Here is a 16,197-nt window from a genome sequence, read left to right on the forward strand (position 1 = left end):
GCAGAATTCCCACCCACAGCTTTAGATTTACTATGACTAGTTTCCTGTTTTGTTGGAAGCAGCAGTCCATAAATGGTCACAGGTCAGTACTGCTGTGGGAAATGACCAATGAGATGCATTTAACCTTCTTTGTCCCAGTTCTACTTAAATGTGATGCAGGCTACAAGTCAGTTTGAAGATAATTGTCATATTCGTGAATTTCCTTCAGATCACATGTAGTTTTTCTTTAGGTTGTTGTGAGGATAAGGGTTTTATGTGTGAATGAGTTAGGCATTTTTTTTCCAAGGGAAGAAAAAATCCCCCTGCAACTGGCCTCCCTCTTATGCTCCAGTTAGAAATAGCCTCTCAGCTGGACGGTTAGCTCAGTTGGTTAGAGTGTGGTGCTAATAACGCCAAGGTCACGGGTTCGATCCCCGTATTGGCCACTTTGTCTTTTTGGGAAATATTTCTGCAGAAGGATGAGATTGATGCAGAATTGGCACTCACAGCTTTAGAGTTACTAACACAAGATTGCTGTTTTGTTGGAAGCAGCTGTGCATACATAGTCACGGGTCAGTACTGCTGCGGACATAACCAATGTTGTTGTGAGGATAAGGGTTGTATTTGTGAATGAGTTAGGCATTTTCTTTCAAGGGAAGAAAACTCCCCCCTGCAACTGGCCTCCCTCCTATGCTCCAGTCAGAAGGCATACTTTTTCTGACTGAGCATGGTGCTAATCACGCCAAGTTAGCGTATTTGATCCCAGTATTGGCCACTTTGTCAATTTGGGAAATATTTCTGCAGAAGCATGAGATTGATGCAGAATTCCCACCCACAGCTTTAGATTTACTATGACTAGTTTGCTGTTTTGTTGGAAGCAGCAGTCCATAAATGGTCACAGGTCAGTACTGCTGTGGGAAATGACCAATGAGATGCATTTAACCTTCTTTGTCCCAGTTCTACTTAAATGTGATGCAGGCTACAAGTCAGTTTGAAGATAATTGTCATATTCATGAATTTCCTTCAGATCACATGTAGTTTTTCTTTAGGTTGTTGTGAGGATAAGGGTTTTATGTGTGAATGAGTTAGGCATTTTTTTTCCAAGGGAAAAAGACTTTCAGCTGGCCGGTTAGCTCAGTTGGTTAGAGCGTGGTGCTAATAACGCCATGGTCACGGGTTGGATCCCCGTATTGGGCACTTTGTCATTTTGGGAAATATTTCTGCAGAAGCATGAGATTGATGCAGAATTGGCACTCACAGCTTTAGAGTTACTAACACAAGATTGCTGTTTTGTTGGTAGCAGCTGTGCATACATGGTCACGGGTCAGTACTGCTGCGGGACATAACCAATGTTGTTGTGAGGATAAGGGTTGTATTTGTGAATGAGTTAGGCATTTTCTTTCAAGGGAAGAAAACTACCCCCAGCAACTGGCCTCCCTCCTATGCTCCAGTCAGAAGGCATACTTTTTCTGACTGAGCATGGTGCTAATCACGCCAAGTCAGCGAATTTGATCCCAGTATTGGCCACTTTGTCAATTTGGGAAATATTTCTGCAGAAGCATGAGATTGATGCAGAATTCCCACCCACAGCTTTAGATTTACTATGACTAGTTTGCTGTTTTGTTGGAAGCAGCAGTCCATAAATGGTCACAGGTCAGTACTGCTGTGGGAAATGACCAATGAGATGCATTTAACCTTCTTTGTCCCAGTTCTACTTAAATGTGATACAGGCTACAAGTCAGTTTGAAGATAATTGTCATATTCGTGAATTTCCTTCAGATCACATGTAGTTTTTCTTTAGGTTGTTGTGAGGATAAAGGTTTTATGTGTGAATGAGTTAGGCATTTTTTTCCAAGGGAAGAAAAAATCCCCATGCAACTGGCCTCCCTCTTATGCTCCAGTCAGAAATATGCCTCTCAGCTGGCCGGTTAGCGCAGTTGGTTAGAGCGTGGTGCTAATAACGCCAAGGTCACAGGTTTGATCCCCGTATTGGCCACTTTGTCATTTTGGGAAATATTTCTGCAGAAGGATGAGATTGATGCAGAATTGGCACTCACAGCTTTAGAGTTACTAACACAAGATTGCTGTTTTGTTGGAAGCAGCTGTGCATACATAGTCACGGGTCAGTACTGCTGCGGACATAACCAATGTTGTTGTGAGGATAAGGGTTGTATTTGTGAATGAGTTAGGCATTTTCTTTCAAGGGAAGAAAACTCCCCCCTGCAACTGGCCTCCCTCCTATGCTCCAGTCAGAAGGCTTACTTTTTCTGACTGAGCATGGTGCTAATCACGCCAAGTTAGCGAATTTGATCCCAGTATTGGCCACTTTGTCAATTTGGGAAATATTTCTGCAGAAGCATGAGATTGATGCAGAATTCCCACCCACAGCTTTAGATTTGCTATGACTAGTTTGCTGTTTTGTTGGAAGCAGCAGTCCATAAATGGTCACAGGTCAGTACTGCTGTGGGAAATGACCAATGAGATGCATTTAACCTTCTTTGTCCCAGTTCTACTTAAATGTGATGCAGGCTACAAGTCAGTTTGAAGATAATTGTCATATTCATGAATTTCCTTCAGATCACATGTAGTTTTTCTTTAGGTTGTTGTGAGGATAAGGGTTTTATGTGTGAATGAGTTAGGCATTTTTTTTCCAAGGGAAGAAAAAATCCCCCTGCAACTTGCCTCCCTCCTATGCTCCAGTCAGAAACAGGACTCTCAGCCGGCCGGTTAGAGCGTGGTGCTAATAACGCCAAGGTCACGGGTTCGATCCCCGTATTGGCCACTTTGTCATTTTGGGAAATATTTCTGCAGAAGCATGAGATTGATGCAGAATTGGCACTCACAGCTTTAGAGTTACTAACACAAGATTGCTGTTTTGTTGGAAGCAGCTGTGCATACATAGTCACGGGTCAGTACTGCTGCGGACATAACCAATGTTGTTGTGAGGATAAGGGTTGTATTTGTGAATGAGTTAGGCATTTTCTTTCAAGGGAAGAAAACTCCCCCCTGCAACTGGCCTCCCTCCTATGCTCCAGTCAGAAGGCATACTTTTTCTGACTGAGCATGGTGCTAATCACGCCAAGTTAGCGAATTTGATCCCAGTATTGGCCACTTTGTCAATTTGGGAAATATTTCTGCAGAAGCATGAGATTGATGCAGAATTCCCACCCACAGCTTTAGATTTACTATGACTAGTTTGCTGTTTTGTTGGAAGCAGCAGTCCATAAATGGTCACAGGTCAGTACTGCTGTGGGAAATGACCAATGAGATGCATTTAACCTTCTTTGTCCCAGTTCTACTTAAATGTGATGCAGGCTACAAGTCAGTTTGAAGATAATTGTCATATTCATGAATTTCCTTCAGATCACATGTAGTTTTTCTTTAGGTTGTTGTAAGGATAAGGGTTTTATGTGTGAATGAGTTAGGCATTTTTTTTCCAAGGGAAAAAGACTCTCAGCTGGCCGGTTAGCTCAGTTGGTTAGAGCGTGTTGCTAATAACGCCAAGGTCACGGGTTCGATCCCCGTATTGGCCACTTTGTCATTTTGGGAAATATTTCTGCAGAAGCATGAGATTGATGCAGAATTGGCACTCACAGCTTTAGAGTTACTAACACAAGATTGCTGTTTTGTTGGTAGCAGCTGCTCGATCTCTCCTCTGCCTTTGACACTGTCAACCATGCCATCCTGCTCAACCGTCTCCGGGAAAACCTGGGTATCACTGGTCAGGCTCTGGCGTGGCTGACCTCTTTCCTTACAAATCGACCCTCCCAGGTCCAACTGGGGTCCTTCCTCTCCGACATCTTTTTCTCCACCTGTGGTGTCCCCCAGGGATCTAATCTATCTCCCTGGCTGTTCAACCAGTATCTGGCACTCCTTGCCCACCGCATCGCCGCTCTCTGCCCTAATTTCCAGTGCTATGCGGACGATACCCAGCTCATTTTCAGGCTACCCTCAGCCTCCCCCTCTCCTTCCCTCATCTCGGACTGTCTGTCTGCTATCCAAGAATGGTGTGCCGCCAATGACCTCTGCCTTAATGCCAGTAAGACTGAGATTCTACTCATCGGTACTCCCACTCCCTCCTTCCCTGCAGCTCTCTGGCCTGCCTCCCTTGGCCCCCTCCCTGCTCCTACCGGCAAGGCAAAAAACCTTGGGGTCATCTTCGACTCCACACTCTCCTTCTCTCCTCATATTTCTGACGTCGCCAAGAGGTCACACTACCAGCTGCACCTCCTCAGAGGTATTCTTCCCTTCCTCTCCTTCCCCCAGAAGCTCACTGTCTCCCGAGCCCTGGTTCTCTCGAAGCTGGACTACTGTAACAGCCTCTATCTTAACCTGCCTGCCTCCACTCTCCGCCCTCTGCAACTCATCCAGAACAGAACTGCGAGACTTGTCCTTGGCCTCAAGCCCAGGGACCGTATCTCTCCAGGACTGAAATCTCTACACTGGCTCCCAGTGGCTGCGAGGATAAAGTTCAAAACCCTCTGCATTGTCCACAAGGCCTTCTGGGGCCTGGGTCCTAAATACCTTCAACTCTCTCTTCCCAAATATCTTCCTTCCCGAGCCCTTCGCTCATCCGCCTCCAATTCCCTCAGGGTTAGCCGCTTCTCGAAGCATCGAGCTGGGGGTAGATCTCTCTCCGCGGCAGGGGCCTCCCTCTGGAACAGCCTTCCTGCCTCCCTGAACTTGAGGAGAACCATCTCTGGTTCCGGAAGCACCTCAAAACCTTCCTCTTTGCTTCTGCTTTCTCTCTCCCTCTCCCCTGCTGAACAGCTAATTAATTGTTCACTGAAACTGCACTGATCCTGCAACCGGACCACTCTAAACAGCCTCGGTCCTGGGCCCAGCCACTCTCCACTTGCACTGATGCCCTGGAACCCCTTTGCACTGCGGGACTGTCTCTGTATCCCTACAGCCCCCCCTTCCCCAGCACTTGCTCTGCACTTACCTCGCACTTGCCACCAGCTGGCCCTATTTATTTATTTATTACTTTACGCCACTTACCTTGTACTGCACTTCCCCCCTCCCCTTCCCCTTGCACTTTTCCCCCTCCCCCACCCCTGCACTTGCGCGATCTGAATGACACCTGGCCTAGTAGGATCGTTGTCTGTCTCCCCTTGTCCCTCCCCTCCCTGCCTCGTCGCGCCTTGAAACACCTGTGTATAGGCGCGTTGCAAATACCATATCATATCATATCATATCATAGCTGTGCATACATGGTCACGGGTCAGTACTGCTGCGGGACATAACCAATGTTGTTGTGAGGATAAGGGTTGTATTTGTGAATGAGTTAGGCATTTTCTTTCAAGGGAAGAAAACTCCCCCCTGCAACTGGCCTCCCTCCTATGCTCCAGTCAGAAGGCATACTTTTTCTGACTGAGCATGGTGCTAATCACGCCAAGTTAGCGAATTTGATCCCAGTATTGGCCACTTTGTCAATTTGGGAAATATTTCTGCAGAAGGATGAGATTGATGCAGAATTGGCACTCACAGCTTTAGAGTTACTAACACAAGATTGCTGTTTTGTTGGAAGCAGCTGTGCATACATAGTCACGGGTCAGTACTACTGCAGACATAACCAATGTTGTTGTGAGGATAAGGGTTGTATTTGTGAATGAGTTAGGCATTTTCTTTCAAGGGAAGAAAACTCCCCCCTGCAACTGGCCTCCCTCCTATGCTCCAGTCAGAAGGCATACTTTTTCTGACTGAGCATGGTGCTAATCACGCCAAGTTAGCGAATTTGATCCCAGTATTGGCCACTTTGTCAATTTGGGAAATATTTCTGCAGAAGCATGAGATTGATGCAGAATTCCCACCCACAGCTTTAGATTTACTATGACTAGTTTCCTGTTTTGTTGGAAGCAGCAGTCCATAAATGGTCACAGGTCAGTACTGCTGTGGGAAATGACCAATGAGATGCATTTAACCTTCTTTGTCCCAGTTCTACTTAAATGTGATGCAGGCTACAAGTCAGTTTGAAGATAATTGTCATATTCGTGAATTTCCTTCAGATCACATGTAGTTTTTCTTTAGGTTGTTGTGAGGATAAGGGTTTTATGTGTGAATGAGTTAGGCATTTTTTTTCCAAGGGAAGAAAAAATCCCCCTGCAACTGGCCTCCCTCTTATGCTCCAGTTAGAAATATGCCTCTCAGCTGGCCGGTTAGCTCAGTTGGTTAGAGCGTGGTGTTAATAATGCCAAGGTCACGAGTTCGATCCCCGTATTGGCCACTTTGTCATTTTGGGAAATATTTCTGCAGAAGGATGAGATTGATGCAGAATTGGCACTCACAGCTTTAGAGTTACTAACACAAGATTGCTGTTTTGTTGGAAGCAGCTGTGCATACATAGTCACGGGTCAGTACTGCTGCGGACATAACCAATGTTGTTGTGAGGATAAGGGTTGTATTTGTGAATGAGTTAGGCATTTTCTTTCAAGGGAAGAAAACTCCCCCCTGCAACTGGCCTCCCTCCTATGCTCCAGTCAGAAGGCTTACTTTTTCTGACTGAGCATGTTGCTAATAACGCCAAGTTAGCGAATTTGATCCCAGTATTGGCCACTTTGTCAATTTGGGAAATATTTCTGCAGAAGGATGAGATTGATGCAGAATTGGCACTCACAGCTTTAGAGTTACTAACACAAGATTGCTGTTTTGTTGGAAGCAGCTGTGCATACATAGTCACGGGTCAGTACTACTGCGGACATAACCAATGTTGTTGTGAGGATAAGGGTTGTATTTGTGAATGAGTTAGGCATTTTCTTTCAAGGGAAGAAAACTCCCCCCTGCAACTTGTCTCCCTCCTATGCTCCAGTCAGAAGGCATACTTTCTCTGACTGAGCATGGTGCTAATCACGCCAAGTTAGCGAATTTGATCCCAGTACTGGCCACTTTGTCAATTTGGGAAATATTTCTGCAGAAGCATGAGATTGATGCAGAATTCCCACCCACAGCTTTAGATTTACTATGACTAGTTTCCTGTTTTGTTGGAAGCAGCAGTCCATAAATGGTCACAGGTCAGTACTGCTGTGGGAAATGACCAATGAGATGCATTTAACCTTCTTTGTCCCAGTTCTACTTAAATGTGATGCAGGCTACAAGTCAGTTTGAAGATAATTGTCATATTCGTGAATTTCCTTCAGATCACATGTAGTTTTTCTTTAGGTTGTTGTGAGGATAAGGGTTTTATGTGTGAATGAGTTAGGCATTTTTTTTCCAAGGAAAGAAAACATCCCAGTGCAACTGGCCTCCCTCTTATGCTCCAGTCAGAAATATGCCTCTCAGCTGGCCGGTTAGCTCAGTTGGTTAGAGCGTGGTGCTAATAACGCCAAGGTCACGGGTTCGATCCCCGTATTGGCCACTTTGTCATTTTGGGAAATATTTCTGCAGAAGGATGAGATTGATGCAGAATTGGCACTCACAGCTTTAGAGTTACTAACACAAGATTGCTGTTTTGTTGGAAGCAGCTGTGCATACATAGTCACGGGTCAGTACTGCTGCGGACATAACCAATGTTGTTGTGAGGATAAGGGTTGTATTTGTGAATGAGTTAGGCATTTTCTTTCAAGGGAAGAAAACTCCCCCCTGCAACTGGCCTCCCTCCTATGCTCCAGTCAGAAGGCTTACTTTTTCTGACTGAGCATGGTGCTAATCACGCCAAGTTAGCGAATTTGATCCCAGTATTGGCCACTTTGTCAATTTGGGAAATATTTCTGCAGAAGGATGAGATTGATGCAGAATTGGCACTCACAGCTTTAGAGTTACTAACACAAGATTGCTGTTTTGTTGGAAGCAGCTGTGCATACATAGTCACGGGTCAGTACTACTGCGGACATAACCAATGTTGTTGTGAGGATAAGGGTTGTATTTGTGAATGAGTTAGGCATTTTCTTTCAAGGGAAGAAAACTCCCCCCTGCAACTGGCCTCCCTCCTATGCTCCAGTCAGAAGGCATACTTTTTCTGACTGAGCATGGTGCTAATCACGCCAAGTTAGCGAATTTGATCCCAGTATTGGCCACTTTGTCAATTTGGGAAATATTTCTGCAGAAGCATGAGATTGATGCAGAATTCCCACGCACAGCTTTAGATTTACTATGACAAGTTTGCTGTTTTGTTGGAAGCAGCAGTCCATAAATGGTCACAGGTCAGTACTGCTGTGGGAAATGACCAATTAGATGCATTTAACCTTCTTTGTCCCAGTTCTACTTAAATGTGATGCAGGCTACAAGTCAGTTTGAAGATAATTGTCATATTCATGAATTTCCTTCAGATCACATGTAGTTTTTCTTTAGGTTGTTGTGAGGATAAGGGTTTTATGTGTGAATGAGTTAGGCATTTTTTTTCCAAGGGAAGAAAAAACCCCCCTGCAACTGGCCTCCCTCTTATGGTCCAGTCATTAATATGCTTCTCAGCTGGCCGGTTAGCTCAGTTGGTTAGAGTGTGGTGCTAATAACGCCAAGGTCACGGGTTCGATCCCCGTATTGGCCACTTTGTCATTTTGGGAAATATTTCTGCAGAAGGATGAGATTGATGCAGAATTGGCACTCACAGCTTTAGAGTTACTAACACAAGATTGCTGTTTTGTTGGAAGCAGCTGTGCATACATAGTCACGGGTCAGTACTGCTGCGGACATAACCAATGTTGTGGTGAGGATAAGGGTTGTATTTGTGAATGAGTTAGGCATTTTCTTTCAAGGAAAGAAAACTCCCCCCTGCAACTGGCCTCCCTCCTATGCTCCAGTCAGAAGCATACTTTTTGTGACTGAGCATGGTGCTAATCACGCCAAGTTAGTGAATTTGATCCCAGTATTGGCCACTTTGTCAATTTGGGAAAAATGTCTTCAGAAGCATTAGATTGATGCAGAATTCCCACCCACAGCTTTAGATTTACTATGACAAGTTTGCTGTTTTGTTGGAAGCAGCAGTCCATAAATGGTCACAGGTCAGTACTGCTGTGGGAAATGACCAATGAGATGCATTTAACCTTCTTTGTCGCAGTACTACCTAAATGTGATGCAGGCCACAAGTCAGTTTGAAGATAATTGTAATATTCATGAATTTCCTTCAGATCACATGGAGTTTTTCTTTAGGTTGTTGTGAGGATAAGGGTTGTCTGTGTGAATGAGTTAGGCATTTTTTTTCCAAGGGAAGAAAACATCCCCCTACAACTGGCCTCCTGCTTATGCTTGAGTCAGAAACAAAACTCTCAGCTGGCTGTTTAGCTCATTTGGTTAGAGCGTGGTGCTAATAATGGCAAGGTCACGGGTCCCCGTATTGGCCTCCTTGTCATTTTGGGAAATATTTCTGCAGAAGCATGAGATTGATGCAGAATTGGCACTCACAGCTTTAGAGTTACTAACACAAGATTGCTGTTTTGTTGGAAGCAGCTGTGCATACATGGTCACGGGTCAGTACTGCTGCGGGACATAACCAATGTTGTTGTGAGGATAAGGGTTGTATTTGTGAACGAGTTAGGCATTTTCTTTCAAGGGAAGAAAACTCCCCCCTGCAACTGGCCTCCCTCCTATGCTCCAGTCAGAAGGCATACTTTTTCTGACTGAGCATGGTGCTAATCACGCCAAGTTAGCGGATTTGATCCCAGTATTGGCCACTTTGTCAATTTGGAAAATATTTCTGCAGAAGCATGAGATTGATGCAGAATTCCCACCCACAGCTTTAGATTTACTATGACTAGGTTGCTGTTTTGTTGGAAGCAGCAGTCCATAAATGGTCACAGGTCAGTACTGCTGTGGGAAATGACCAATGAGATGCATTTAACCTTCTTTGTCCCAGTTCTACTTAAATGTGATGCAGGCTACAAGTCAGTTTGAAGATAATTGTCATATTCATGAATTTCCTTCAGATCACATGTAGTTTTTCTTTAGGTTGTTGTGAGGATAAGGGTTTTATGTGTGAATGACTTAGGCATTTTTTTTCCAAGGGAAGAAAAAATCGCCCTGCAACTGGCCTCCCTCTTATGCTCCAGTCAAAAACAGGACTCTCAGCTGGACGGTTAGCTCAGTTGGTTAGAGCATCGTACTTATAACGCCAAGTTCAGGGGTTCGATGCCCGTATTGGCCACTTTGTCATTTTGGGAAATATTTCTGCAGAAGCATGAGATTGATGCAGAATTGGCACTCACAGCTTTAGAGTTACTAACACAAGATTGCTGTTTTGTTGGAAGCAGCTGTGCATACATGATCACGGGTCAGTACTGCTGCGGGACATAACCAATGTTGTTGTGAGGATAAGGGTTGTATTTGTGAATGAGTTAGGCATTTTCTTTCAAGGGAAGAAAACTCCCCCCTGCAACTGGCCTCCCTCCTATGCTCCAGTCAGAAGGCATACTTTTTCTGACTGAGCATGGTGCTAATCACGCCAAGTTAGCGAATTTGATCCCAGTATTGGCCACTTTGTCAATTTGGGAAATATTTCTGCAGAAGCATGAGATTGATGCAGAATTCCCACCCACAGCTTTAGATTTGCTATGACTAGTTTGCTGTTTTGTTGGAAGCAGCAGTCCATAAATGGTCACAGGTCAGTACTGCTGTGGGAAATGACCAATGAGATGCATTTAACCTTCTTTGTCCCAGTTCTACTTAAATGTGATGCAGGCTACAAGTCAGTTTGAAGATAATTGTCATATTCATGAATTTCCTTCAGATCACATGTAGTTTTTCTTTAGGTTGTTGTGAGGATAAGGGTTTTATGTGTGAATGAGTTAGGCATTTTTTTTCCAAGGGAAGAAAAAATCCCCCTGCAACTGGCCTCCCTCCTATGCTCCAGTCAGAAGGCTTACTTTTTCTGACTGAGCATGGTGCTAATCACGCCAAGTTAGCGAATTTGATCCCAGTATTGGCCACTTTGTCAATTTGGGAAATATTTCTGCAGAAGGATGAGATTGATGCAGAATTGGCACTCACAGCTTTAGAGTTACTAACACAAGATTGCTGTTTTGTTGGAAGCAGCTGTGCATACATAGTCACGGGTCAGTACTACTGCGGACATAACCAATGTTGTTGTGAGGATAAGGGTTGTATTTGTGAATGAGTTAGGCATTTTCTTTCAAGGGAAGAAAACTCCCCCCTGCAACTGGCCTCCCTCCTATGCTCCAGTCAGAAGGCATACTTTTTCTGACTGAGCATGGTGCTAATCACGCCAAGTTAGCGAATTTGATCCCAGTATTGGCCACTTTGTCAATTTGGGAAATATTTCTGCAGAAGCATGAGATTGATGCAGAATTCCCACGCACAGCTTTAGATTTACTATGACAAGTTTGCTGTTTTGTTGGAAGCAGCAGTCCATAAATGGTCACAGGTCAGTACTGCTGTGGGAAATGACCAATGAGATGCATTTAACCTTCTTTGTCCCAGTTCTACTTAAATGTGATGCAGGCTACAAGTCAGTTTGAAGATAATTGTCATATTCATGAATTTCCTTCAGATCACATGTAGTTTTTCTTTAGGTTGTTGTGAGGATAAGGGTTTTATGTGTGAATGAGTTAGGCATTTTTTTTCCAAGGGAAGAAAAAACCCCCCTGCAACTGGCCTCCCTCTTATGGTCCAGTCATTAATATGCCTCTCAGCTGGCCGGTTAGCTCAGTTGGTTAGAGTGTGGTGCTAATAACGCCAAGGTCACGGGTTCGATCCCCGTATTGGCCACTTTGTCATTTTGGGAAACATTTCTGCAGAAGGATGAGATTGATGCAGAATTGGCACTCACAGCTTTAGAGTTACTAACACAAGATTGCTGTTTTGTTGGAAGCAGCTGTGCATACATAGTCACGGGTCAGTACTGCTGCGGACATAACCAATGTTGTGGTGAGGATAAGGGTTGTATTTGTGAATGAGTTGGGCATTTTCTTTCAAGGAAAGAAAACTCCCCCCTGCAACTGGCCTCCCTCCTATGCTCCAGTCAGAAGCATACTTTTTCTGACTGAGCATGGTGCTAATCACGCCAAGTTAGTGAATTTGATCCCAGTATTGGCCACTTTGTCAATTTGGGAAAAATGTCTGCAGAAGCATTAGATTGATGCAGAATTCCCACCCACAGCTTTAGATTTACTATGACAAGTTTGCTGTTTTGTTGGAAGCAGCAGTCCATAAATGGTCACAGGTCAGTACTGCTGTGGGAAATGACCAATGAGATGCATTTAACCTTCTTTGTCGCAGTACTACCTAAATGTGATGCAGGCCACAAGTCAGTTTGAAGATAATTGTAATATTCATGAATTTCCTTCAGATCACATGGAGTTTTTCTTTAGGTTGTTGTGAGGATAAGGGTTGTCTGTGTGAATGAGTTAGGCATTTTCTTTCCAAGGGAAGAAAACATCCCCCTACAACTGGCCTCCTGCTTATGCTTGAGTCAGAAACAAAACTCTCAGCTGGTCGGTTAGCTCAGTTGGTTAGAGCGTGGTGCTAATAATGGCAAGGTCACGGGTCCCCGTATTGGCCTCCTTGTCATTTTGGGAAATATTTCTGCAGAAGCATGAGATTGATGCAGAATTGGCACTCACAGCTTTAGAGTTACTAACACAAGATTGCTGTTTTGTTGGAAGCAGCTGTGCATACATGATCACGGGTCAGTACTGCTGCGGGACATAACCAATGTTGTTGTGAGGATAAGGGTTGTATTTGTGAATGAGTTAGGCATTTTCTTTCAAGGGAAGAAAGCTCCCCCCTGCAACTGTCCTCCCTCCTATGCTCCAGTCAGAAGACATACTTTTTCTGACTGAGCATGGTGCTAATCACGCCAAGTTAGCGAATGTGATCCCAGTATTGGCCACTTTGTCAATTTGGGAAATATTTCTGCAGAAGCATGAGATTGATGCAGAATTCCCACCCACAGCTTTAGATTTACTATGACTAGTTTCCTGTTTTGTTGGAAGCAGCAGTCCATAAATGGTCACAGGTCAGTACTGCTGTGGGAAATGACCAATGAGATGCATTTAACCTTCTTTGTCCCAGTTCTACTTAAATGTGATGCAGGCTACAAGTCAGTTTGAAGATAATTGTCATATTCGTGAATTTCCTTCAGATCACATGTAGTTTTTCTTTAGGTTGTTGTGAGGATAAGGGTTTTATGTGTGAATGAGTTAGGCATTTTTTTTCCAAGGGAAGAAAAAATCCCCCTGCAACTGGCCTCCCTCTTATGCTCCAGTTAGAAATAGCCTCTCAGCTGGACGGTTAGCTCAGTTGGTTAGAGTGTGGTGCTAATAACGCCAAGGTCACGGGTTCGATCCCCGTATTGGCCACTTTGTCTTTTTGGGAAATATTTCTGCAGAAGGATGAGATTGATGCAGAATTGGCACTCACAGCTTTAGAGTTACTAACACAAGATTGCTGTTTTGTTGGAAGCAGCTGTGCATACATAGTCACGGGTCAGTACTGCTGCGGACATAACCAATGTTGTTGTGAGGATAAGGGTTGTATTTGTGAATGAGTTAGGCATTTTCTTTCAAGGGAAGAAAACTCCCCCCTGCAACTGGCCTCCCTCCTATGCTCCAGTCAGAAGGCATACTTTTTCTGACTGAGCATGGTGCTAATCACGCCAAGTTAGCGTATTTGATCCCAGTATTGGCCACTTTGTCAATTTGGGAAATATTTCTGCAGAAGCATGAGATTGATGCAGAATTCCCACCCACAGCTTTAGATTTACTATGACTAGTTTGCTGTTTTGTTGGAAGCAGCAGTCCATAAATGGTCACAGGTCAGTACTGCTGTGGGAAATGACCAATGAGATGCATTTAACCTTCTTTGTCCCAGTTCTACTTAAATGTGATGCAGGCTACAAGTCAGTTTGAAGATAATTGTCATATTCATGAATTTCCTTCAGATCACATGTAGTTTTTCTTTAGGTTGTTGTGAGGATAAGGGTTTTATGTGTGAATGAGTTAGGCATTTTTTTTCCAAGGGAAAAAGACTTTCAGCTGGCCGGTTAGCTCAGTTGGTTAGAGCGTGGTGCTAATAACGCCATGGTCACGGGTTGGATCCCCGTATTGGGCACTTTGTCATTTTGGGAAATATTTCTGCAGAAGCATGAGATTGATGCAGAATTGGCACTCACAGCTTTAGAGTTACTAACACAAGATTGCTGTTTTGTTGGTAGCAGCTGTGCATACATGGTCACGGGTCAGTACTGCTGCGGGACATAACCAATGTTGTTGTGAGGATAAGGGTTGTATTTGTGAATGAGTTAGGCATTTTCTTTCAAGGGAAGAAAACTACCCCCAGCAACTGGCCTCCCTCCTATGCTCCAGTCAGAAGGCATACTTTTTCTGACTGAGCATGGTGCTAATCACGCCAAGTCAGCGAATTTGATCCCAGTATTGGCCACTTTGTCAATTTGGGAAATATTTCTGCAGAAGCATGAGATTGATGCAGAATTCCCACCCACAGCTTTAGATTTACTATGACTAGTTTGCTGTTTTGTTGGAAGCAGCAGTCCATAAATGGTCACAGGTCAGTACTGCTGTGGGAAATGACCAATGAGATGCATTTAACCTTCTTTGTCCCAGTTCTACTTAAATGTGATACAGGCTACAAGTCAGTTTGAAGATAATTGTCATATTCGTGAATTTCCTTCAGATCACATGTAGTTTTTCTTTAGGTTGTTGTGAGGATAAAGGTTTTATGTGTGAATGAGTTAGGCATTTTTTTCCAAGGGAAGAAAAAATCCCCATGCAACTGGCCTCCCTCTTATGCTCCAGTCAGAAATATGCCTCTCAGCTGGCCGGTTAGCTCAGTTGGTTAGAGCGTGGTGCTAATAACGCCAAGGTCACAGGTTTGATCCCCGTATTGGTCACTTTGTCATTTTGGGAAATATTTCTGCAGAAGCATGAGATTGATGCAGAATTGGCACTCACAGCTTTAGAGTTACTAACACAAGATTGCTGTTTTGTTGGAAGCAGCTGTGCATACATAGTCAAGGGTTAGTACTGCTGCGGACATAACCAATGTTGTTGTGAGGATAAGGGTTGCATTTGTGAATGAGTTAGGCATTTTCTTTCAAGGGAAGAAAACTCCCCCCTGCAACTGGCCTCCCTCCTATGCTCCAGTCAGAAGGCATACTTTTTCTGACTGAGCATGGTGCTAATCACGCCAAGTTAGCGAATTTGATCCCAGTATTGGCCACTTTGTCAATTTGGGAAATATTTCTGCAGAAGCATGAGATTGATGCAGAATTCCCACCCCCAACTTTAGATTTACTATGACCAGTTTGCTGTTTTGTTGGAAGCAGCAGTCCATAAATGGTCACAGGTCAGTACTGCTGTGGGAAATGACCAATGAGATGCATTTAACCTTCTTTGTCCCAGTTCTACTTAAATGTGATGCAGGCTACAAGTCAGTTTGAAGATAATTGTCATATTCATGAATTTCCTTCAGATCACATGTAGTTTTTCTTTAGGTTGTTGTGAGGATAAGGGTTTTATGTGTGAATGAGTTAGGCATTTTTTTTCCAAGGGAAGAAAAAACCCCCCTGCAACTGGCCTCCCTCTTATGGTCCAGTCATTAATATGCCTCTCAGCTGGCCGGTTAGCTCAGTTGGTTAGAGTGTGGTGCTAATAACGCCAAGGTCACGGGTTCGATCCCCGTATTGGCCACTTTGTCATTTTGGGAAACATTTCTGCAGAAGGATGAGATTGATGCAGAATTGGCACTCACAGCTTTAGAGTTACTAACACAAGATTGCTGTTTTGTTGGAAGCAGCTGTGCATACATAGTCACGGGTCAGTACTGCTGCGGACATAACCAATGTTGTGGTGAGGATAAGGGTTGTATTTGTGAATGAGTTGGGCATTTTCTTTCAAGGAAAGAAAACTCCCCCCTGCAACTGGCCTCCCTCCTATGCTCCAGTCAGAAGCATACTTTTTCTGACTGAGCATGGTGCTAATCACGCCAAGTTAGTGAATTTGATCCCAGTATTGGCCACTTTGTCAATTTGGGAAAAATGTCTGCAGAAGCATTAGATTGATGCAGAATTCCCACCCACAGCTTTAGATTTACTATGACAAGTTTGCTGTTTTGTTGGAAGCAGCAGTCCATAAATGGTCACAGGTCAGTACTGCTGTGGGAAATGACCAATGAGATGCATTTAACCTTCTTTGTCGCAGTACTACCTAAATGTGATGCAGGCCACAAGTCAGTTTGAAGATAATTGTAATATTCATGAATTTCCTTCAGATCACATGGAGTTTTTCTTTAGGTTGTTGTGAGGATAAGGGT

The 16,197-nt window shown here is 44.0% G+C and overlaps 7 non-coding genes across 7 annotated transcripts; all 7 read left to right on the plus strand.

The window, feature by feature from the left end:
• Nucleotides 1-351: 351 nt before the first annotated feature.
• TRNAI-AAU (transfer RNA isoleucine (anticodon AAU)) lies at nucleotides 352-425 on the plus strand. The gene has a single exon. It is a non-coding gene; the product is annotated as a tRNA-Ile (tRNA).
• A 3,013-nt stretch (nucleotides 426-3,438) lies between these two features.
• Nucleotides 3,439-3,512, plus strand: TRNAI-AAU (transfer RNA isoleucine (anticodon AAU)). Its single transcript has one exon. It is a non-coding gene; the product is annotated as a tRNA-Ile (tRNA).
• Nucleotides 3,513-7,259: 3,747 nt separating this feature from the next.
• Nucleotides 7,260-7,333, plus strand: TRNAI-AAU (transfer RNA isoleucine (anticodon AAU)). The gene has a single exon. It is a non-coding gene; the product is annotated as a tRNA-Ile (tRNA).
• Nucleotides 7,334-8,387: 1,054 nt separating this feature from the next.
• On the plus strand, nucleotides 8,388-8,461 carry TRNAI-AAU (transfer RNA isoleucine (anticodon AAU)). Its single transcript has one exon. It is a non-coding gene; the product is annotated as a tRNA-Ile (tRNA).
• A 3,099-nt stretch (nucleotides 8,462-11,560) lies between these two features.
• Nucleotides 11,561-11,634, plus strand: TRNAI-AAU (transfer RNA isoleucine (anticodon AAU)). The gene has a single exon. It is a non-coding gene; the product is annotated as a tRNA-Ile (tRNA).
• Nucleotides 11,635-13,152: 1,518 nt separating this feature from the next.
• TRNAI-AAU (transfer RNA isoleucine (anticodon AAU)) lies at nucleotides 13,153-13,226 on the plus strand. The gene has a single exon. It is a non-coding gene; the product is annotated as a tRNA-Ile (tRNA).
• A 2,275-nt stretch (nucleotides 13,227-15,501) lies between these two features.
• TRNAI-AAU (transfer RNA isoleucine (anticodon AAU)) lies at nucleotides 15,502-15,575 on the plus strand. Its single transcript has one exon. It is a non-coding gene; the product is annotated as a tRNA-Ile (tRNA).
• Nucleotides 15,576-16,197: the final 622 nt, after the last annotated feature.

The sequence above is a fragment of the Ambystoma mexicanum genome, chromosome 1p (genome assembly GCF_040938575.1).
Source record: "Ambystoma mexicanum isolate Mex_15411 chromosome 1p, UKY_AmexF1_1, whole genome shotgun sequence".
NCBI lineage: Eukaryota > Metazoa > Chordata > Amphibia > Caudata > Ambystomatidae > Ambystoma > Ambystoma mexicanum.